We start from the raw sequence: 24,499 nt of genomic DNA on the forward strand, positions 1-24,499 counted from the left end.
CACTTTTCTCATTTGTAGAGTAGCCGTCTTCATACTCGTCATTTGAATTGTCATGTTCTAATTTATCATCATCTTTTAGGCTTCTACTCTCATCCTTCTTTTTGTCTGTGATTAGTGTCCAATTGTAAAATAGATTCAAGTTGTGTACTTTAGTCCATTGCCACTTCAGCTCGTCCATGAGGTCCTTGAGGGGTTTGAGATTGGCAGCTGAGTTACCAACTAGCTCTCTTGTCAAGCATTCAAGAATCCCTTGGAGTTTGAGTTTGCTAGATGGGATGTGGAAGGGGATAGGTGTTGGAGCTCCTAGCCATCATGCAAAGTGGTACTAATGGTGGGATCATACTCTTCAGCAGAGCTAAGATGGTGTGACTTTGTGGGACTCACTAGTTGCCCTAGCAACCTACTTATAATCCTCCTTGTCATCTGAGAATAGAAAATCGATGGTAGCTAGCACATGCATCCAATCCCACACGTCCTCAGGGCAAGGAATATACGTTGTTAGTGGCCCATAGGAATTGCTAACTTGTGGTTCTCCTTTCAAGATAGTAAACACGGTATCTAGGTCAATTAGTGTGGTCTTCCAGGTGTCCATCTCAACTCTTACAACTTTTGATCTATTGTCTAAGAATATAAGATTGTTTCCCTAGTCTTATATCACTTGTGCACTTTGCATCTAGGGTCGGCCTAGCAGGATGTCATAGTCCACTCCCTTCACATGACTATGAAGTTCATTGAGAACTAGACTTCAGCTATCTTCAAGGGCCAATCTTTTAGTACTCCAAATGGTCTAACCTTCATTTCTTTAGTGAGTGTGACATTAAACCTAGCAATCTCCACAGGTGTTACCCTAAGCTTGCAAGATTGTATGGCCAAGCACATTGACTCCTCCTCTTGTATCTACAATTCTCTTCCTTGTAGCATCTCCTAATGCATTGATAGGTACAAGGAAATGCAAAGGAGGCATCATTAGCTATAAAAGAGCATCGACAGGAGCTATAAAAGAGCATCAGCAGCGCTTCTCATTTTTAAAATACAATGCGTACGTATACTGATTATAGAGTAAGTAGTCTTTTATTAAATTTTATGATAAATATTTTGTTTTATTATAAAAAATGATTTAAAATAGCTGAATATTCTTAAATATGTCTAAAATTATAGAATAATCAATAATTCTGAGCAATTTACACAATGAAAATCAAAACTGCAAAATCCACAATGCGAGATTTAGTAGAAAAATAATAATTTCATGGGTTTTTATGGTTCAAATGGTATTCTTATGGAGTTATATTGAATATTATGCTAAATCAAAATCCACATAAGCTTCATATATCTTTAAAAAACTATCAATTAATAATAATATAATTTAAAAAAAATCATAAAAATGAGATTTTCAATAGAAAATTTAGTTTTTATGCGTAACAATTTACAATAAATTAGGTATATGTGTGTGGGTGTATGATAAAAAGGTAGTGCACGGGGATTTTCTCAATCTACCCCCATCATTATGTGAAAGTGTGTGTTTATTGCTTTTTTATATGGAAAAAAGACATGCTATAACCATTTAAACGAGTGTACGATTGTAAAGCCTAAACAGTAGGGGGAAAGGTGTTGTGAAAAGTTAAGTACGAATTAAATTCTGATTTCTATGTATATCATGATATTTGATGGAATAGACTAAAATAAGATCCCCTCGATCGAAGGATATTTTTTTGATATGCTTATTAAACCAACCCTTACATTGAGTCTTTTTTGCAAGTAGAGCATGAGGAGCTAGTAACTGAGTTTTCATTAAATGCTCAAGCTCTTTGAAACAATATTTTCATGCCTTAATGCCTTCCCACCATTCTTGGAAAGTGATGAGAAGACTAGTGATTAAAAAATTTTATGGGCATGATGGCATTAGTGCCATAGGTAAGGTGAAATAAAGTTTCGCATGTAGTAGTCCTATAAGCTGTGTGATGGGCCCAAAGAGATACCATGAGTTCATGCTCCCAATCTGAGCATGATGTTGAGTTGGTTTTTGTTAAGACACTAATGATAACTTTGTTTGTAGCATTTGCTTGGCCATTTGACTAAGGGTAGTATGGGCTAGACTTTCTACGGATGACCAAGAACATGGACATGAGGTACTAAATCACTTTCTTAAATGAAGTGGATCCCTTGATCATTTACAATCTCAATGGGGCATCCAAAGAATGAAAATAATTACTCCTAGAGAAGTCAAGCAATGGTTCTTACATCGTTTTGTAAAAGTAGCCCTAGCCTCTATCCAATTAGTCATGTAGTCCATGGCTATGGTAATGTATTGAGCCCGCGAACATTAAGCAATTGGACTGATTTGTCCCATGAAGTCTATATCCTATTTATGAAAGGGTTGGTGGAAAATCACTAGTGTGAGTTTCATTTTATCCTTTTTTATAAGAAACTTTGTCTGCTGGCAGTAATCATAGTGCTTGATCAATTGGGTAGCATCTTTAAATAGTGTGGGCCACCATAACTATGATTGGTGCACTTTTTTGGCTATGTCAATTGCATCGAAGTGTACTTTAGCAATGCCACCACATGCCTATTCTAACATAGATTCTATCTCATGTTCACAAATGCATCTTCTATGAGAACCATTTTGCCCCAAATCATATGATTGACCACCAATCAATTGGTATGGTTGGGCTTTAAATTAAGACTCTATGAGTGGTGCTTTCTCGATTACTCATTCAAGTAGATCTTTCTCAAGGACACGAACTATGTTGTTTGACTATCGAGGTGTCAAGTTGGACTGAAAGAGCTTATCTTTATGGTGAATGTGGAATATGTGAGCATCTGGGAGGTGGTCATCAACTCCTGCGGCCTCACTCGTGACAAGTGATCAACAATGAAGTGCTATTTCCCCTTACACACAATAATAGAAAATTCAAATTCTAATCATAAGAAAAGCCAACAAGAGATACATGTGGTAGCACATGGCTTGTTCACAAGATAAAGCAATGCTTGATGGTTCACAAAGAAAGTGAAAGGTGTAGCAAGAAGGTAATGTCAAAATTTCTTTATAGAATAAACCATTACTAATGCTTTGCATTTTGTGGTTCAATAACTCACTTTGTTCTCAATGAGTTGCTAACTAGCAAAACCCATTCGAAAATCCATGTTATGTTCACGGAGCTAGTACAACATGGCTCCAATCTCAATCTTGGAAGTGTCAATGTGCACATGGAATGTAATTCTCTAGTTTGGGGCTCTTAAAATGGGAACAGTCATTCAAGCCTATTTTAATACTTTGTAAGAGGCTTGGAATTATTTAATCCATACCCAAGAGACTAGTAGCTTATAAGTGGTCAAGAAATTAGTGTATAGTTCAGCACAAAGCTATAATGGTACCTAGTATGGCCAAGAAAACATTGTACCCCTTTGGGTTAGTGGGTGGAGAGAGATTCATTATAACCTTGATTGGTGGAAATTCCATTTTTGGATGCAACATGACCCAAGATACCATGCTTTACCTAGAATTGGTATTTTAGAGGATTTCGAGAGAAGTGATACTACCGACATCTCTCGAACACAAATCAAAGTCTCTGAAGGTGGACCTCTTAAGTAAAATGGACACATAGGTTTGTTTATGAACACCTCAAGCCACTTTTGAGCCTTTGGAACGTTGTAGTTGCATTAATCAACCCAAATGACATAACAATGTATGCAAAGACTCCCCACGATGGCAAAATTAGTTTTTGGTTTGTCATTTGGGTGGACTTGTACCTCATTGTACCTCAAAAATCCATTGAAATTTTTGTAAGCCTCCTTCCTTCAATCACATGATTTGTATAAGGTAGAGGATAATGGTCTCTGAAGGTTACAACATTAAGCTTCTTGTAATTGAAATATACTCCAAATTTGCCCTTCTTCTTGAGAACCATAACATTAGTAATACCTAATCAGTATGCTCAATTTCATAGATGAATCTTACTTTTGGTAGTTTCTCAATCTCTTCCTTAACATGATGGGCATAACAAGGATTCTAGGGATAGGGTCATTGATTTATGGACTTGGCATTAGGGTTGCATGGAATTGTGTGTTCAAGGACTTGAACGTGGTACACCCTTAAGGTCAGAGTAGTTCCATACAAATACATCTTGATATTCCTCTTCATGGAGGTCCTTAGCAATATATATGAGCTTAGAGACTTCCCTTGGCTTGGTGATATTTACTTATTTTCCCTTTGCTGGTCCCTCAATGGGTTCATTGGATGTGTTATTGTGTTTAGCTCCAAGAAATACCACTACTTGATCACTTTTCTTAAACTTTGTGAAGTGAGGTGGTAGATCATGAAGTTTCTTCAGGCTCCAAGATTGTGACTCAACACTATGTATGTCATGTTTCAAGTGTTTTCTCCTTAAATGGATTGAAATTTTGGTTTTGAACTTTAGAGATTGAGAGGGTTGGGAAAATTTTGGGCCAAAATCATGATCTTCTTTTGTGTTGGAGTCTAATCTTGTCATAGTGTCCTCTTGAACATTGTCTTGGTCATTCTTGGCTAAGGATACCCTTAGGTCAAGACATAGATCATCATTTTGATACCTAGTTTGTTGGTGATCAAGAAATTTGAGATACTCAAGCCAATCTGATTCACACATGGCTCTTACAAGCCCAACATCAATGAGAAAACTTTCAGATTGTGAAGGCTTTGAGTCCAAGTATATTTGCTTAATGGTGTAGTCATCGATATCATAGCCATTGAGTCTGAATTTAAATTTGCACTAGCTTGAATTGATAGATAGTCCTCAAAGTCACTCATTTCCTCAACATCTAAGCCTTGCTTTTTCATTAGTGAGACAAAGAGGTTATTATGGAAGTTAAATAGGACTTGCTACAAACTTTTCCATTGCCATGTGGGGTTTTTCAAGAGTTCTTCAAAGAAAACTTAGATTGATATCTATTCAATTGCGAAAATATGGCCTCCATTGGCTAAGGATTTTATGCAACTTAAGTTTATCCATTAGGGTGGAATAATCCTAGAATGTGGTGGGTGCTAAGTTAGGGGACATCATGAAGAGAGGCACTGAAGTGGAAGGTTCAAGGATAAGAGCTACAGTGTCTAGTCACATCTTTTTGGCTCATGCCTTCATGGGGTAGATTAATACTGCAACACCTCAATGAATGGAAATTATAAGGTTGCAAGGATATGCACGCAATCTTGCTCATCCTTAGGGGAGGGAATGTATCTAGCCAACAGTCAAGTGGTCTTTTATACAAAAAAGTAGGCCTAGAATTCCCCCTATGCCCTAGGGCATCTTGCCATCTTTTGGAACAAAGATTGGCCTTCTCCCCTTGCATGCACTTAAATCAACATTCATATGTTAAGTGCTACCAAATGTGATTAAAACTTGCATGAGATAGGGAGCTTGGATATCATTTACAACAATGATTTATTTTCTTGAGGAAAAATAAATTTCCAAAATTTTGAGGCTTTTGTGTTCTTTAGTCTTTATGTATTCAAATTGGTTGAAACTAGATGTTAGTTTTACTGAGGAGGCTTGGATAGGCAAGAAACCTTCACATGATTAGTCAACAATGTTTAGATATGAAGGTTATGTGCATGTGCTAAAAGGGAAGTGTAGTAAGTTGGAGCCTAAGTCAAGAAAACGCATCTTTATAGGCTATGGATAGAGTGGAAAAATGGGTCATTACTATTGGGATCGAGAAGCTAGGAAGATCATACGTAGTATGATGTGATCTTCAATGAGAAAAAGATGCATAAACATTCCCTCAAGTGGAAGTAAGAAATATTACTTTCCAAGATGTATTTCCACCTGTTGCATTGTGAATTAGGGTAAATGCTAGCGCATCAAGTGTGTAGATAGAGAGCTCAAGTGGTGCTTCTACTACTAAGGAGCAAATAGATTTATTGAATAGTAAGTTGAGAGCCCTATGGTGTCTCATAAGGAAAGAGTGGAGTTTGAAATTCCCACTCAAAGTTATCCCACTCTATTATGGAGATCTACTTGTGCCTCTCATCCCCTTTAGGTATTTTAGCCTAGGGTTGATGGGGATCCATCTTGCTATAAAGAGGCCATGATTCATGATGACTAGCTTTAGCAGGAACTATCTATGTAGTCAGAAACGGATTTTATCATGAAGAATCAAACTTGGGAGTTAATTCCTTTGCAAAAGGGCAAGAATGCTTTGTTATGTAAGTGGGTTTACAAATTGAAGATTACAACAACTGATAATCCCAAGCCAAGGTATAAGGTAGGTTTGGTAGCCAAAGGCTTGAAGTAGTAGGAGAAAGATATGGCCTTTGATTAGATATTTTCACTTGTGAAAATTAATACTTCTCATACTATGGCTTGCCATAGTGGCTAAAGAAGATATGGAGCCTATGTAGTTGAATGTCAAGATGGCATTCTTACATGGTGACCTTTATGATGAGATCTACATGCAACATCTAGAGGGTTTTATGAAAAATGGCAAAGAAAATCTTGTAAGCAAACTAAAAAAGAGCATGTATGGCTTGAAGCATGCCCCACAAGAATGGTAAAATAAGTTTGATGCCTTTATGCAGTCTTATGGCTATAATTGAAGTGAAATTGACCACTAGTTATACATTGAAATGGCTAAGGATGGTAGCTTGATAGTGTCAATCCCTTATGTGGATGATATGGTGATAGTTGGGAAAAACGTGTATGAAATTGCCTAAATAGAAGGTTAATGGAAAACTTTGAAATGAAAGATTTGGGACATGCAAATTAAATTATTGCTATGTGCATAATTAGGAATAGAGGAAAGAAATTGCTTTATCTCTATTCCAAAAGGATTATGCTAGCAAAGTATTGCAACGACTCAATATGGAGATGGGAAAGGAAATTAGTACTCCATTGCCTCCATATATGAAGCTAAGTGCTAATGATTGTCCAAAATTTGATGATGAGAAGAGGACTAAAATGGCCAAGGTTTTATATTCATGTGTGGGTAGTCTCATATATGCTATGATTGCCACTCACTTAGAGACATTGCAATGGGAGTAGTGACCAACTATATGTCAAATCTAGGCAAGAAGCATTAGAAAGAAATGAAAGGCAACTTGAGGTACTTGAGTGGTATAAGGGATATATATATATGCTTTGGGAGTAGTTGACAGATGATTTTTTATGCTAAGAATTGCTTAAAAATAGCCAAAAATTTTGAATTTTAGGGAAAAAATAGACTTTGTCGAAGGTGGCAGCCGCAATCAATACAATTTTAAGCGGCAATGCCCACAAGTGCTTTAAAGACCCACCGAGCGGCGGTTGGGGAATTTTCATAAATTTTTGGCATGTCAGACAGGACTTCTAGAGATGCCCGGCAGTGGGAATTTGAGATGGACGCCCAAGAATTTTCGGAGGTCGATTTGGACACCGGACATGGGAGATAGGCCGGATAGGAAGTCAAGGGCCAAAGTGGCCAAGTGGAAACGAACTTTAGAAAGTCCAAAGGGTGTGCCTTTCGGGGGCTCCCTTTGAGGGCCCCTAACCTCTTGATTTTCGTGGGGGGTGGGGGGGGCATTTTTTCGGCGGTGCTGATCAAGAATGGCGCCTTCTTCACACCGATTTTTGAGGGATGGGGGGGCTATGGTGGCTGCTGCAAACACCCCCCCAACTGATTAGATGCCCGATCTACATCTTGTCTACGCTTCCTATCACCGCCTTCAGCCTTTGAAATGGCTGTCTGGTTGCTGAGTTCCAAAATCAGTCTTTCTCTCTCCTCCCTCTCTCTCTCTCTCTTCCAAGAGGCAATTCATGTGGGATGAATCAAGAAGAGAACCGGTTGAAGGATGCTTGTCCGACATGGCACCGGATCACTCCCGGATCGATGGAGGATTAGAGTTGGCTGTTCAAAGGTGGGCTGAGCTTTCAATGAGGGCTGATCTTCAGTCCTGCATCAGATTTTAAAATCCACAAAGAAGGAAAAAGCCAGTAATTCTATTTTACAAAGGAAATTTTCTTGTTTTTTACATTTGATTGAGCCAATGTTGTTCTTATGGAGTGAAAATTGGTAGACATGCTATTTAATATTTTTTCTATGCTTGCATGATGAAAAAATTAGAAAACATTAAGTTAAAATTCTAGAAATAATTTTTTAGAAACTTGTAAAACACAATTTTTATGAGAAAAATGGGGTTTTTTGGTTTTTTTTGAGTAGGATAAACCAATACACATGGGATAAAATGCTAATAAAATCTATATTTCTACTATTCTAAGAATCAAGAGCCATATCTCTAAAAATATATCAATTTTATATTGGAAAAATAGAGGAAAATAAAGAAAATTTGAGAAAAATAAGAGAAAAAATAGGAATATGCCTTAGAAAAATACAGAAAAATATAATAAGTGGTTGTGGATGTATGGTAGAGAAAAGCATGAGGTGCCTCAATTTGCCCTATTTGTTTTTCATAATGTGTGATTTATTTCTCTTTATATATTAAACCATGACAAAACAACCTCTATACACCTATGCAACGAGGCAAAACTTAAATGATGAGGGAGAGTAGGATTTTGTGCAGCAGTTTGAGGGCTAAAATAATACAAATTCTGATTGGTTTTCTCTATTCATAGCATTTAGGAAAATGTCTATTTGGAAATAAGGGATCTAGTAGCACAAGGTTCGCCTTGGTGCTAGATTCTTGCAACGAAGCATATACGTATTAGTTGGAATACATGGAAAGATTGTTTGCGTACTAGCACATAGGCTGATTTCGAAACATAACTGTTTGTGCACAATGAGACATCCACTATTGCATTGATCATACATGTGGTATCAACTCCTGGAAATGCATAGCAATTGTTTGAATTATAGTTGATCTGCACCGCTTGAGAGGGTGAGATTCCCCTTACCGTCGGTTAGTCCTTCGTTTCTTGGGGAAAATTATTGGTGAGAAAACATGGTATCTCGTGGATCTCGCGTACAAAGAGAGGAGTCTTGTGAGAATGTGTTTATATGTAAAAGCAGCACATCTAGGAGCCAATCCCCAAGATGTAGGAGAGTTGTAGTGGGGCCATGACAATCAGTTGCCTCATGTGTTTGTGATACGTGGCACTTATTACCGATATGTGTGGGATACCCCTTTTGAGAGATTTTGGAGAAGGGGCCGTTGGATCTTTATCTAGCTACAAACTCAATATTACATGTATCTAGTGAGCATTTAGTTATTACAGATGCTCCTGGCCCACGAGGCCATGTGGTGGTGGAGATATCTATTGTGTGCATGAGGTCTGGCTAGTGCCATAGCCAGTGCTAGCCTATTTTTGGTCCCATCAATGGTGCATTTGCCGGGAGCCGCCTCAAAGTGGTGGTTTTCGAATCTAGGGTCTCTTGGGACCTACTTGTTAGTTGATGTCCTTTGAAGAGATCCGTCAAGCTGTACACCAAAAACAAGAGAGAGCCGAGAGGGCTAGACAGAGGGCCGAAATCAATAGGCGTTATTCTCCTAAAAGGAGTTGTCTTGAACCTATTCAAGGGTGGGGTCTTAGTAACCTTAGCCCGAATCAAAGTCCGTCAGGAGGTAGAAGTTGTAGTACTTCCCCCCTCCCGATTAATCTACCCACTTCGAGTGGTGTGATAGCTTTGGATGTCCCGATTCCATAAGCAAATCCGATTATTGCCATGGCACAACCTATCTCAATTCCTACGGGAATGACAGATTTTCCAGCCTTAGGTTTCCCCCTACCCATCTTTAATGGGTTAGTGGAAGAGGATGTAGAGCTTCATATAAGGGAGTTCCAAAAGCTGATGTTTAACTGCCGCGTCCAAGAGGAAGGGCATCTAATGATGTTCTTCAATATGACCCTAAAGGGAAGGGCAACTATATGGTATCACGGCCTTGAGGTCAGAACCATAACCACTGTGGACTTATTTTATGAAGCCTTCCGAAGGGAGTTCGCCCCTGAGAGGGGTGGCCAATATTGGTTGCGCATGTTGAATTTGACACGCCAAGAACCACATGAAGATATACGAGCGTATGCCAAGAAGATCAAAGAGTTTTTTCGTAAATTGGATGCCTCTATCCCTATCCCACTTGCTACCTGTTGAGATGACAAGCTCAACACATGCGGACATTGATGATGGACCGCCTGGTTGGTGGGCTTTCCCGCATTTATTTTGGGCATTTGAGGCCGTTTCAGGGCCCGTTTTAGAGCCGCAAGGTTGCGGACAGCAGTTTCGGGGTATATTGTGACTTCGACTGTATTGACCGAACGTGGGTGCGCAGGTTACAGATTTCAGATCTGTAAGTTCAAAGGTGTTTACCAGTGAGTAAACACAAGGTTTATCTGCAAACAGGTTGCAGATTGCATGTATTGTTGAGTAGACAGTGAAAAAGACTGTCTGGTGTATTGCTGTGCACTACAGGTCCAGCGTTGCAGAAGATTTGCTTGCTGTTGGTATTAATTTTGTGATAATGGCAGAGAACAGTGGAAGCCCCATCATTGAGAAGCTCGACAAGAACAACTACCCTTCATGGAAGTTCCATGTCACGAACTTCCTTATTGGAAAAGGCCTCTACGAGTTCGTTTCAGGTGAAGAAAAGGAGCCGGAGGTGAGTGATCCTCCAACTGCAGACGAGACAAAGGCACGAAAGGAATGGAATGCAAAAGACAAGAAGGTCATGTATTGGTTGTCTGCAGTAATTGACAATAATATGCTGGGACACATTAGAAATGCAGAGAATGCATATGCAGCTTGGACCATACTTGAAAGTATGTTTTGTGTAAATACAAAGGCACGAAAGATTCAACTCAAGCAAGAGTTGAATACATTAAAGAAAGGAAAGATGTCTATCAATGAGTATGCACTGAAGGTAAGAAGCATTGCAGATGCATTGGCAGTGATTGATGCAATGCCCGATGATGATGATTTGGTGTCGTCTACCTTGGGTGGACTTAACAATGAAAAGGCTTGGAAGTCTTTTGTAACTTCTGTATATGTCAGAAAGCCATTTCCAGATTTCGATGAGTTGGTCTTCCTTATGATCACTGAAGAGATCAACATGTAGAGTGAGACATCTGAAAGAAGTGGTGAACAGGTCCAAGCTTTCTACTCCAGTTCTGGAAGGGGACGTGGTAGGTTCTCTTCAAGAGGCCGTGGTACAGGACGTGGTAGTGACAACTAGCAAAACAGATTGAATCAGCAATTTAGCGATATGCAGGTTTCAGGAGGTCGTGGTAACTTTAGAGGCAGGGGGAGCTTTAGAGGAAGAGGTGGATGGCAGAATAGAGGTTCTAACAACTCTCGTATTGTGTGCCACTACTGTGGCAAAACAGGTCATATTGCAGCCCAATGTTATGCTAAGAGAGATGATATCCGCAGTGGTAAGTTGTAGCAAGGAAACTATGCATCGTCTTCACGACAGAATGAAGACAAAAATGAACGTTTGTTCGTTATGCAGCATATGCTGAATGCTGTTACAGGAAAGGGAACACATGAAGATGTTTGGTATGTTGATTCAGGTGCATCCAATCATATGACCAGCCATGCAGAATGGTTTGGAGAGATGCAAGATTTGCAGAATGCAGGTTATGTGCAGACGGGTGATGACTCATGCCACCCAATTTCACACATTGGAAAAGTTCCCTTGTCCTTTCATGATGGTAAGACAAAGAGTCTTTCAGATGTATTACATGTGCCATCTGTTACAAAGAACTTGGTGTCAGTCGGTCAAATGGTAGAGCAAGGGCTGCAAGTCAGATTTAATGCAAAGGGCTGCTTTGTAGAAGACTTCAATGACAAGTGCATGTTGGTAGCAAAGGGAAGTAGAGTTGGACGTATGTTCACTCTAAATGCTGGAATTCCTACTATGAATGCTGCTATGTATGTCAAAGGAAAAGGTGTTGTTGCAGACATTGAAATTTGGCACAAACGCATTGGACATGCAAATGTACAAAGGCTGAAATTAATGCAGTCCAAAGGGTTGGTTACAGGTTTGCCTACTTTTAAAGTTGCAGAATTTCAGAAGGTATGTGAAGCATGTCAGTTTGGTAAGCAGGCAAGACAACCCTTTTCACATGATAGAGATGTAAGCAGAAATATCCTTGATGTTGTGCATACAGACATTTGGGGGCCTACACAAAATGTATCTCTTGGAGGTAGTTCATACTTCGTCACATTCATTGATGATTGTTCTAGAAAGCTGTGGGTATATTTTATGAAGGAAAAGAGTGAAGCGTTTGAGCACTTTAGAACTTTCAAGGCTGCATTTGAAAGAGAAACAGGCTTGAAAGTAAAGTGCTTGAGGTCAGATGGAGGGGGAGAGTACCTCTCCAATGAGTTCAGTGATTTTCTGAGGTCTCATGGGATAAAGAGACAGTTCACATGCAGGTATACCCCACAGCAAAATGGGATTGCAGAAAGGAAAAACATGCATATTGCAGAAGTTACACGCGCCTTGATGGCTGAAAAGAATATGCCTAAGCATTTTTGGTCTGAGGCTGTTCATACTACTGTTTATATTATGAACAGAACTCCCACAGCTGCAGTTCATGGTATGACCCCCGAAGAATGTTTTACAGGTAAGAAGCCTGATGTTTCACACTTGAAACTATTTGGTTGCATTGCGTATGTTCATGTGCCAGATGAGTTGTGAAAGAAACTAGATCCAAAGGCTGAAAAGTGTGTCTTTATTGGATACTCTTTAGAGCAGAAAGGGTATTGCTGTTACAACCCTGTCACATGTAAGTTCAGAGTGAGTAGGGATGTCATCTTTGATGAAATGAGCAGTTGGTATGCATCTAGTGGTGATGCATTGGATGTTGATGATGATCATGACACTCATGTGCAGGCTAAAGGGCAAGAATCACGGACTCTTAGTGGACCAGAGACATCATCTGGTAGTCCTTGGTCTGGGAGACTAAGGAGTACCTCTACATCTTCGAGTGCATCTAGTAGCACTACAGGTAAAGACAAAGGAAAGAATAAGGTGTCAGAAGGCATTGATGCAGTTCTTGATGGAGACTCCAGTGGCTCAGAGAGCTTGGATGATGAGCTTGGCATTCCTTCAGTGAGGACTCCAGGTGTGCAGAGAGCACGTGTTAATGCAAAGACTCCATTGAGTGATCCAGTGGTACGCAGGTCTAGCAGGGTGAAATACCCTGCTAAAAGATTTGGTTTTGAGCGTTATGCAGCTCACCATTATGCTTATATGGTGAAACTAGTTGAGGATGTTGAGCCCACATGTTTTGAGGAGGCTGTTGGTCATGCTCATTGGGATGCAGCAATGGATGAGGAGATGGCTGCATTAGAGGCCAATAAGACTTGGGATCTAGTATCATTGCCGAAGGGAAATAAAACTATTGGATGTAAGTGGGTTTATAAGATTAAGCACAATGCAGATGGTTCTATTAGCAGGTACAAAGCTAGGCTGGTTGCAAAAGGCTATGCCCAGACATATGGCATAGATTATGATGAAACCTTCAGTCCAGTTGCTAGGATGGCAACTGTCAGATGTGTGATTGCTTTGGCAGTAGCCAAAGGTTGGAGGTTGCAACAAATGGATGTAAAGAATGCCTTCTTGCATGGTGATTTGCAGGAAGAAGTGTATATGGATCAGCCAGCAGGTTATGAAGATTTAGAGCATCCCACGTATGTATGCAGGTTGAAGAAGGCACTCTATGGGCTCAAGCAAGCACCTAGAGCATGGTCTGACAAGATCAGAGAGTATCTTGTCAATATTGGCTTTTATGTTTCTGATGCTGATCACTCACTTTATGTGAGAAAGGGAGATGCAGGTTTGGTCATCATAGTCATCTATGTGGATGACTTGATTATTACAGGTGATAGTGATAGTGGAATTGCTGAAGTCAAGGGCTGTTTGAAGATGAAGTTTGAGATGAAGGATTTAGGTGAGCTAAGGTACTTCCTTGGCATTGAGGTGATAAGATGTGATGATGGTATATGGCTGTCCCAAAGACAGTATGGCTTGGATATGTTGTCCAAGTATGGTATGATTGCATGCAAACCACTTTCAGTCCCGTTGGAGCAGAATGTAAAGCTGAGTGCTGATGTTGGGGATGAGATAGAAGACCCTACTATGTTCAGGAGGATAGTGGGGAGTTTGATCTACATGACCATTACAAGGCCAGACTTGAGCTATGCTGTTGGTCTTGTGAGTCAGTTTATGTAAGTACCTAGAAAGCCACATTTGGATGCAGTCAGACGCATATTGAGATATGTGAAGTCCACATTACATTATGGACTTTTCTATGAGGCAGGTATAGATGTACAGGTGTTTAGATACACAGATGCAGATTGGGCTGGTAGTATGTCTGATAGAAGATCTACCAGCGGATACATGTTCTCTCTTGGTAGTGCAGCAGTTGCATGGAGCAGCAAAAAGCAATCTACAGTTGCTTTGTCGAGTACAGAGGCTGAGTATAGAGGTGCTGCTGTTGCAGCATGTGAGGTAGTATGGCTGCAAAAGCTATTGGCTGATTTGGATGTCCAGGTGGAAGGTCCAGTTGTCATTTATTGTGACAACATGAGCAGTATACAGTTGGCTAGGAACCCTGTGTTCCATGCCAGGACAAAACATATTGAAGTACACTACCACTTTGTGAGAGAGAAGGTACTAGTAGGTGAGATTGACTTGGTGTATGTCAGCACACAGGATTAGATAGCTGACATCTTCACGAAGGCCTTGGGTACAGAGAAGCTTCAAAAGTTTCGAAGCTTACTTGGAGTTGCAGAGATGCAGTTGAGCTTGAGGGGGAGTGTTGAGATGACAAGCTCAACACATGCGGACATTGATGATGGACCGCCTGGTTAGATGGGTCCACACGTCTACACTTAGCACGTCGGTGGTCATTATGAATCTCACATGGCCACTGACTCATTACTTATTATATTCAGGTCGTTACACCTATTTACAGCTGGCATAGTTATAGCGCCAGTCGACTAGTGTAGTCGGTTATGCATTGTTTGACTTAGTAGGCCACTTTCCTTTTATGTTGTATCTTATCTATACTTTGTGTACATTGTAAAGAGTGTGGAAGAAGAAGAAGAAACCAGCAAGAAAACGTTTTGGCCTCCATCTCTCTTCTTGTCTCTTGAGTGAGCTTCTCTTTGTGCATTCTGTGTGTGTTCGGCGCAGCATCTTGAGCAACCCCCTCCACCACGCAATTCTTGACACTACCCAGTTACAATACTTCTTGCATGGTCTTGATTTTAACATCCAAGTGCAACTAATTAGTGTCACGTTGGCGGATATAGACACTGCCATTAGACGTGCAAAATAGAGTCCCATCTGCAAGTGGCCTATGCTTCTTGAATCAATCCCAACATGGGTCTAGCGTCGAGAAATAATTTGCAACTGATCAATGGCAGTGGAAGCCAAGGGATAGGGATGGCCAACCGTAATGAGAGAGGGAACGTGGTGCTGAATGTGCCTTTATTGCCAACTCCGCCTAGTGTGACTATGCCTATGGCTGGTCAAATGCCTCCAAATGTGGGAGGCCAAGTAGCAAACCCTAACATCGTTCCTGTGGGTCAGCAACCAATGCAACCAATGCTTAATCAAATTGTGCATCCAAGGGACAGATGGGCAGATGATCAGGACTATGAGTCGAGTTTGTCAAGTGTCCTTAGCGTAGTCAAGGACATGATGAAGCAGTACACGGACATGATCTCTGAACAATATCAGAAAATAGCTATTGCCGTTAATTTCTTAAAGAAACAACAGAATCTGATAGGAAGTCGATGCCCCAAAGAGGGTGCACCCTCTTGCAAATGGTGTGGTGGGCAACATTATCCACTTAATTGCCCAAATGTCAAGTGCGACATTTGTGGGAAGTTCGATCATTTAGCAACCACCTGTTGGAGCAAGATCAGCTCCCTCCAGCAAGGGAGTCAGCAACCAGGGCCTGTAATCATCGTGCGCAAGGAAACAATTTTCAGGAGGATGATGGTCCAAAACAAATAATCCAAAGGGGTAAGGCTACTATCAAAGAATTGCCAGGCGGCAATGGGGTGAGCCTCATCGAGGCTGTGCAGGTTAATGGCAGTGAAGCTTCTAGCCTATGGGCTGTAACAAGAGGCCAAAAATATAGAGAAGGCGACAAAGATAATGTAAAACCTGTTGATGGAAACCCTAGGAAGGATGATAAAGGAATGCAAGTTCTAAATTGTGACAAGGAAGGGGGACCTCTGAAGCCCGTAGAGAGTAAGGCTGACACCAAGAGAGATAAAGAGGTATTGAGAAAGAAGCTGAGAGTTAAAAAAGAGGTAATAAAGCCGGTGCAGCATTCTAAAGAGCAGATGGTTTGGCGCAAGAAGCGAGCTTTAGCAAATTATCACGAATTTGATTTAGCTAGCTCCCTTTGTGATGTTAAACTAGATGTGAATCTCTTGCAGCTAATCAAGCTGTCGCAAGGAGCATGCAAAGAATTTAAAAAGATCTTGCATATGGGTTATATCATAGAACCCTTGGGAATAGCACGGGTAGGGGATGACTGATTTGAACATGTCGAAAAGCACTACCTAAGGGTTGCAGCCTATGGGATTCTAGTGGATAATGCTATCGTCGACATAGGATCCTTGGTTAATATTATGAGTTTTGAATTGATGGAGAGGTTGGGTCTTGCGATTCAGAAAGATGCCTCCGCAATCCTTAGAATGGCTGACAATAGTCTGAGACAGCTGGAGGGATGCATTACTAAAGTCTACGTGACAGTTGCCAATCTAGAATGTCTATTGGACTTTAGGGTAATCTGATTTACAGGGCATCTAAGTTTCCAAGTATTGCTTGGTCGACCTTGGATTTTGCAAGCAGTTTGTCAAGTAGATATACCTGTTGGTATATTGATATTTGGCAGAGGTGCTAGACGTGTGGTAGTCGATGCATATCTTGAATCACCTCAAAGTGAGCAAGCTCCCCTATCTTCTACAGAGTTAGAGACAATGGAAGATGTGTTTGCAAGTGAGACGTCATGGACTAATGAATCCAAAGAGGGATCGACCACAAAAGATGTCTATCAAGTAACATTGAACGAGTCATTAGAAGCTCAAGATAGAATAAGGGATGTAGATGTTATCGAGCTAGACCTCGGTACACTAGATGATGAGCGGCCAATAAAGCTAGGGTCCATGCTTAGTGCAGAGGAACAGGAGGATTATGTCACTCTGATCCAAGAGTTCCATGATATTTTTACTTGGAGTTACAATGAACTTAGGGGCATTCCTCCCAGCCTCACTGTCCATACAATTCCATTGAAGGAAAGAAGCCGTCTTGTGCGACAGAAAGTTAGGCATATGCCGTTTGAGTTGTGGGATGGGTTGTTCGAGGAGTTACAAAAATTACGAAAAGCAGGTTTGATCTTCCCTGTGCAGCACACTAAATGGTGTTCAACAGTTGTGATCAAGAAGAAGAAAAATAATCAAATCCGGCTCTGTGTGGACTTTCGAGAGTTGAACAAGCAAACAATTAAGGATTACTACCCACTGCCCTTTATCGACCAAATTTTGGATTAATTGGCAGGTAGGGAGATATATTCATTCATGGACTGTTTTGCAAGCTATAATCAGATGGCGATCGCAGAAGAGGATAAGCTCAAAATGGCATTCATAACAGTCTTTGGGACCTTTGCATATCATGTGATGGCATTTGGTCTATGCAATGTGCCTGGTTCTTGGCAATGAATTGCCGATAAGACCTTTGGTGACATTTCCCCTGAGGAGTTGAAGGTATTTATTGACCATTTATGGGCAGCCACCGTGAGAGAAAGGTAGCTGATTATTTTACGAAAATGTTTTGAGCGATGTAGACAATTTTGCATGGCGTACCTTATGGGCTCCTGCTAGGCCATGTAGTTAGCTTGGTAGGGATTGCAACGGATCCTAAAAAGATCAAAGCTATAGTCGCCATGAGTCTACCACGCACCCCCAAGGAAGTCCATAGATTTCTGTCAGTTGGATATTATCGACACTTCATAAACTCTTTGGTAGAAAGAACGTTACCATTGACAAATATGTTATCCTTCAACTGTTTGTTTATGTGGAGTGACCCTTGTAAGGTGGCTTTCAAGGATGTAAAGCAGGAACTCGTAAGAGCACCTATGCTGAAAGCACTGAAGAGGGGCGAAATTTTTTATATCTTTTTAGCAGCTACCATGCATAGCATTAGTTGTTGTTTAGCGTAGATGTGGGAAGAGAAGTGGTATCACCCGATTGCTTTTGCTAGTTGGAAGCTCAATGTATCCAAAATTAATTATACTTATATGGAAAAGTTGTGCCTTGCGATGGTCTTTGCGACTAGAAAGTTCAGGCACTACATCCTTTATGAGAAGGTTGTCCTTTATACAAAGGAAAAAGGGCTACGATCTGCTGATGAATAAGCTACAACTGCCCGACCATTTGGCAAAAAGGTTAATCACTTTGCAGAGTTTGATTATGAGGTTAAGAGCAAGCCACCCAGGTTGCAGGGTATCGTAGAGTGCCTTGTGGAATTTGGGGAGCCAAAGGAAGCTCTGGTTGAAGGTAGTGACTAGGACTCATTGTTCAAGATTGACATGGTGTCCATTCCCTCCTGGTATGTGGCAATAACACATTATTTGTCGAAGGGAGAGATTGGAGCTGGTCTATCGAAGTCAGAAAAGCAAAAGATCAAGCAACATGCTTTAAAATTCACAATAATCACAGGCACGTTGTATCGACAAGGGGTAGATGATATCTACCATCGATGTGTAATGCGCTAACAAGGTCCCTTTCATCTTAGAAGAGTGCCATGACTCTGCTTGCGGAGGTCATTTTGCTGGGTGGCTAGCTGCGCAAAAAGCCTTGAGGGCGGGATATTGGTGGCCGGTCATCTTCCAGGATGCTTTTGAGTATGTTAAAAGATGCGACATCTGTCAACGACATGATAACTGAGAGAATAGGAAGCGAACACTCACTCTTATCATGGCAATCCTTTCGTTCGAGAAGTGGGGGATCAACTTTGTGGGCCCTATTACTCTGTCATCCATTGCACAGAAAAGATATATTATTGTAGAGACTAATTATTTTACTAAGTGGCTGAAAGCACGTGCAACACGGAAAGACAATGCAAAGGAAACCACCAGTTTTGTATTAGAGCAAATAGTATGTCAATTTGGTCCACCAAAAGAAATAGTATTGGACTAAGGGATGCTTTTTTTGAACAAAGTGATAAAAAGCCTTGAGGCTTGGCACATCAAGCACAATAAAAAAACCCCCTATAACCCACAAGCCAATGGGTAGGTCGAGAGTACCAACAAGCAGCTTGTGGGCATTCTGTCTAAGGTAGTATCAGAAAAGAAACGTAATTGGGACAAAAAGTTGTACGTGGCAGTATGGGCATATAATACGACGGTCAAGCGAGCCACTGGTCACACCCCATTCAAGTTAGTATATGGAGAGGAGTGCATCCTACCTTTAGAGATCGAGTTGCTGACGATAAGATTCGCGATCAATCATTCTTTGGGTGATGGGGATGCCCTCTTAGAGCACTTTACGACTCCAACACACCTCGATGAGATTAAATTGCAGAGCTTGCTACATCAGGAGGTGACCAAGCGTCTGATGAAGTAGCTCCATGATCTAAAAGAAAAGAAATACACTTTTAAGAAAGGACACCTAGTGTTGTACTATGATGTGCGTAGAGAATTATTTCGAGGAAAGCTAGAGCCCAAATGGGACGGTCCTTATAGGATTGTCAGGATGATCAGGAAGAATAAATCCACAGCATTATTCGTAGATCTTGAGGGTGTGGAGTTTAAGAATAAGGTTAATCTTAATAAGATTAAACCGTATTATTTATGACTGCGCTAATGACATAAGTGCCTTGCAGGTCTATGCGTGATTGATCAGACATCTGCAAGGAAACAACGATAGAGGTTGATGGGTTAACTAATCCCTTATTTGGAGCACCCATACTTAGAGCAGTGATATCATCAGGGAAAGCTCATCTGGTGGAGTAAAGGCTATAAAGTGATTGAGCAAGATGATGGGACATTCATTTGGGAGATGAAGGTCTTCTATCATCACTATTTGCAGATTTTAAAGAGTGTACCTGTAGTCTTTAATGAAGAAGGTGGGATGGAACCGTCAGTTCATCCTCTAAATATTTGAATTTTGACTATCATAATTATGAATAGGGGAGTTCTGGATGGCTGGCTGTGTAAACCCATTGTGGACGTACACATTATATTTTGATGGGGCGTCCATGACTCCTAATAAAAAAGGGAGTGTTGGAGTAGTTATCCTAGATCCTCGACGTAGAGTTACAATGAAATTAGTTGCTTATCTCGGGTAGGATTCACTAACAACATGGCGGAGTATAAAGCCTTGATTATGGGACTAAATATTGCCAAGAACGGTGGTATTCGACAATTGTTAATAAAAGGGGATTCCCAGCTAATATTAAATCAACTCAATGAGAAATATACAGTCCGGAATCCTATCCTTTGTATGTATCATTGAACTGCTATAACCCTACTTGATGAATTTGAGAGCGTATCTCTTCAGCTGATTCCACGTTCTTGGAATCAGTTTACGGATTCACTAGCCAATTTTGCTTACGAAGAGGACCTCTTCTTTAACTGTGGTCCTAGTCTAGATGTTGCTCTTGATAATGAGAAAAGACCTGGTCGTTTGTGGGGAATGTTATCAGACCATGCGTTATATGACAGGCAATGGTTGATATGGGTAATGCGACGAGTAGCCGAGACCCATCTACCGCTATTATCCTGGACCCATGAGTTGGTCAAATGATATGTTATGTGTATGCCTCTTGCTATATATGCAAGAGGTATGGGTTACAACTTGATGCATTTAGTTTAGGGATGAGAGCCCTCTTTTTCCCCTTGGAATAGAGCATATTTTCGTATATTTGCCTTCTTCCAAGGAAGGATCTATATGAGCTGGTTTGTTTGATTTCTTTAGGCCAAGAGGGCCAGTTAGTTTGCAGTACAAATGTACTATTCCTTTAGGCCAAGAGGGCCCTATGTCTGTTTGATGCAGATATAGTTAATGGTTTGTTGTTTTAGTGATTGTATCATACAGGTTGATGAAGTTGTTGGAGGGTGCCTTTGATGTGGAGGAGCTTCTTGTGGCCATTCCAAGTGGTTTCGTCCCCTTTTCAAGTTTTTCCCTTAAGCAAATAACGATACATGTATAAGGGGGTACTTTCTTTTTGCTTGTTGGGGATCGGCAATTGAGGCATGCAGTCCCAGGTTTAGGTTATGTATGTCTATGGGAGGCCTGAGTAGTTGTTGCCTCCTGTAAAGGCATTGTCAGGCATTGAAAGACCTGTTTTCGAAGAAAGTTCTAGTGACCCTGCTCAGCTGACCTGTTAGGCGGCCGTTCTAGGAGTTTTTGTTAGTTGTGATGCAGTTAGAGGAGCCTACTAAAAATACCCAAAAGGAAAAACCCTAAATATCTGAAAGAAAATATATGAAATAATATTTATTGATCAGGCTATAGGCATCCTCGCCTAGTAGGAGCTCCTAGTTGAGTTGTCCTTAGTTAGGTAGATAGTTCAGACCACCACTTGGAATGACCTCTTGGATAGTTCTTTTTAGCTTGGCTATGTTGGAACAGTTGGTTAGTGACTACCGTTAGGCTTTTTGTCAGATTATGCCAAGCCTACTCCTCGTGGATTTCATGCCATGGTTTTGTCAGGGGGTTGGGTGAGAGCTGTGATGTATTTTGATGCGTATCTATTTTGTATCAGCTTGATGCTTCCTTTGATTATTTTTGTGCAGATCTGTTCATGGGATTCGACGGGCTGAGTCGCCCTATCCTGTGGTCGCTAATGACATATGATTTTTTATGCTAAGAAGTGCTTAAAAATAGTTAAAATTTTGAATTTTAGGGGAAAAATAGACTTCGTCGAAGGCGGCAACTGCAATCCGTACGATTTTAAGTGGCAATTTCCAAAAGTGCTTTAAAGACCCACCGAGTAGCGGTTGGGGAATTTTCATAATTTTTTGGCATGTTGGATGGGACTTTTGGAGATGCCCGGTAGTGGGGGACTTTGAGATGGATGCCCAAGAATTTTTGGAGGTCGATTTGGATGCTGAATGCGGGAGATAGGCCAAACGGGAGGCCAAGGGCCAAAGTGGCCAAGTGGAAACGGACTTTAGAAAGTCCAAAGGGTGTGCCTTTTGGGGGCTCCCTTTGGGGGCCCCTAACTTCTTGATTTTCATGGGGGGCCATTTTCTCGGTGATGATGACTAGGAATGGCGACTTCTTCATGCCGATTTTTGAGGGATGGGGGGGGGGCTATGGTGGCTGCAAACACCCCCAACTGATTAGATGCCCAATCTACATCTTGTCTAAGCTTCCTATTGCAGCCTTCGGCCTCTAAAATGGTTGCCTGGTTGTTGAGTTCCAAAATCAATCTTTCTCTTTCCTCCCTCTCTCTCTTCCTAGAGGCAATTCATGTTGGAAGAATCAAGAAGAGAACCGATTGAAGGATGCTTGTCCGGCATGGCATTGGATCACTTTCGGATCGATGGAGGGCTAGAGTTGGCTGTTCGGAGGTGGGCTGAGCTTTGAATGAGGGCTGATCTTTAGTCCCACATCAGATTTTAGAACCCGCAAAGAAAGAAAAAACCAGTAATTCTATTTTACAAAGGGAATACATTTGATTGAGCCAATGTTGTTCTTATGGAGTGAAAATTGGTAGACATGTTGTTTACTGTTTGTTTTATGCTTGCATGATGAAAAAATCAGAAAACATAAAGTCAAAATGCTGGAAATAATTTTTTAGAAACCCATAAAACACCATTTTTATGAGAAAAATGGGATTTTTTGGTGTTTTCGAGTGGGATAAACCAATACACATGGGATAAAATGCTAATACACATGTTTTCGAGTGGGATAAACCAATACGCATGAAATAAAATGCTAATAAAATTTGTATTTTTGCTATTCTAAGAATCAAGAGTCACAGCTCTGAAAATATATCAAATTTTTATTGGAAAAATAGAGAAAATAGAGAAAAATGAAAAAAGAAAAAGAAAAAATAGGAGTATGTCTTAGAAAAATACAAAAAAATATAATAAGTTGTTGTGGATGTATGGTAGGGCAAAGCATGAGGTTTTTGCCCTATTTTTTTTATAGTGTGTGATTTATTGCTCTTTATATATTAAACCATGACAAAACAACCTCTATACACCTATGCAATGAAGCAAAACTTAAATGGTGAGGGAGAGTAGGATTTTGTGCAACAGTTTGAGGGCTGAAATAATACAAATTCTAATTGGCTTTTTCTATGCATAGCATTTAGGAAACGGTCTATTTGGAAATAAGGGATCTAGTAGCACAAGGTTCGCATTGGTGCTAGATTCTTGCAACGAAGCATATATGTATTAGTTGGAATTCATGGAAAGACTATTTGTATACTAGCACATAGGCTGATTTCAAAACATAATTGTTTGTGCACAATAAGGCATCCACTATTGCATTGATCATACATGTGGTATCAACTCCTGGAAATGCATAGCAATTGCTTGAATCATAGTTGACCCGCGCTTGAGAGGGTGAGATTCCCCTTGCCGTAGGTTAGTCGTTCGTTTCTTGGGAAAATTTATTGGTGAGAAAACATGGTATCTCCTGGATCTCGCTGACAAAGAGAGGAGTCTTGTGTGAATGTGTTTATATGGAAAAGCAGTGCATCTAGGGGCCAATCCCCAAGATGTAGGAGAGCTGCAGTGGAGCCATGGCAATCAGCCGGTGGGGTGCCTCCTGTGTCTGTGATACATGGCACTTATTGTGCTGATATGTGTGGGATACCCCCTTTGAGGGGTTTTGGGAAAGGTGCCATTGGATTTTTATCCAACTACAAATGAAATATTAGATGTATTTAGTGAGCATTTAGTTATTACATATGCTCCTAGCCCGCAAGGCCATGTGGTGGTGGAGGTGTTCATTGTGTGCATGAGGTCGGGCTAGTGCCATAGCCAGTGCCGGCCCATTTTTGGTCCCATCAGTAGTACTAGTGTGCTTGGGTACTACAAAGATGTAGACTGTGTAGGGAATGTTGACAATTAAAACTCAATCATAGGATATGGCTTTACCTTATATCATTGTGGTGAAATCTCTTGGATGGCTTGTTTGAAAAAATGTGTGGCATTATCTACCATTGAGGCAAAGTATTTAGCAGCAACTACATAGAGATATGAAATGAAGATATGTGGCTTACTTGTCTAATGGGAGATTTAGGCCATGGAGAGGACATGCCATTGCTACATAGTGATAGCCAAAGTGCCATTATGTTGGCAAAGAATCATGTGTTTCATGCCAAGACCAAGCAAATAGAAGTGAAGTTTTACTCCATTGATTAAGTACTTGTAGAAAAGTGCATTGGACTTATCAAAGTTCATACTGATGATAACCTTATAGCCTCTCTCACAAAGAGTATACCCTCTCAAAAGTTTGCACACTGAAAGGAGTTGATGGGCATTAGGTAAGGTTTTACATATGTATTTACCTCACACATTCTTCTATTCTTTTGTCTCCCTTAAGTGCA

This window comes from Lygodium microphyllum, chromosome 16, assembly GCF_053477565.2.
Source record: "Lygodium microphyllum isolate KBCC chromosome 16, Lygodium_microphyllum_v1.1.10, whole genome shotgun sequence".
NCBI lineage: Eukaryota > Viridiplantae > Streptophyta > Polypodiopsida > Schizaeales > Lygodiaceae > Lygodium > Lygodium microphyllum.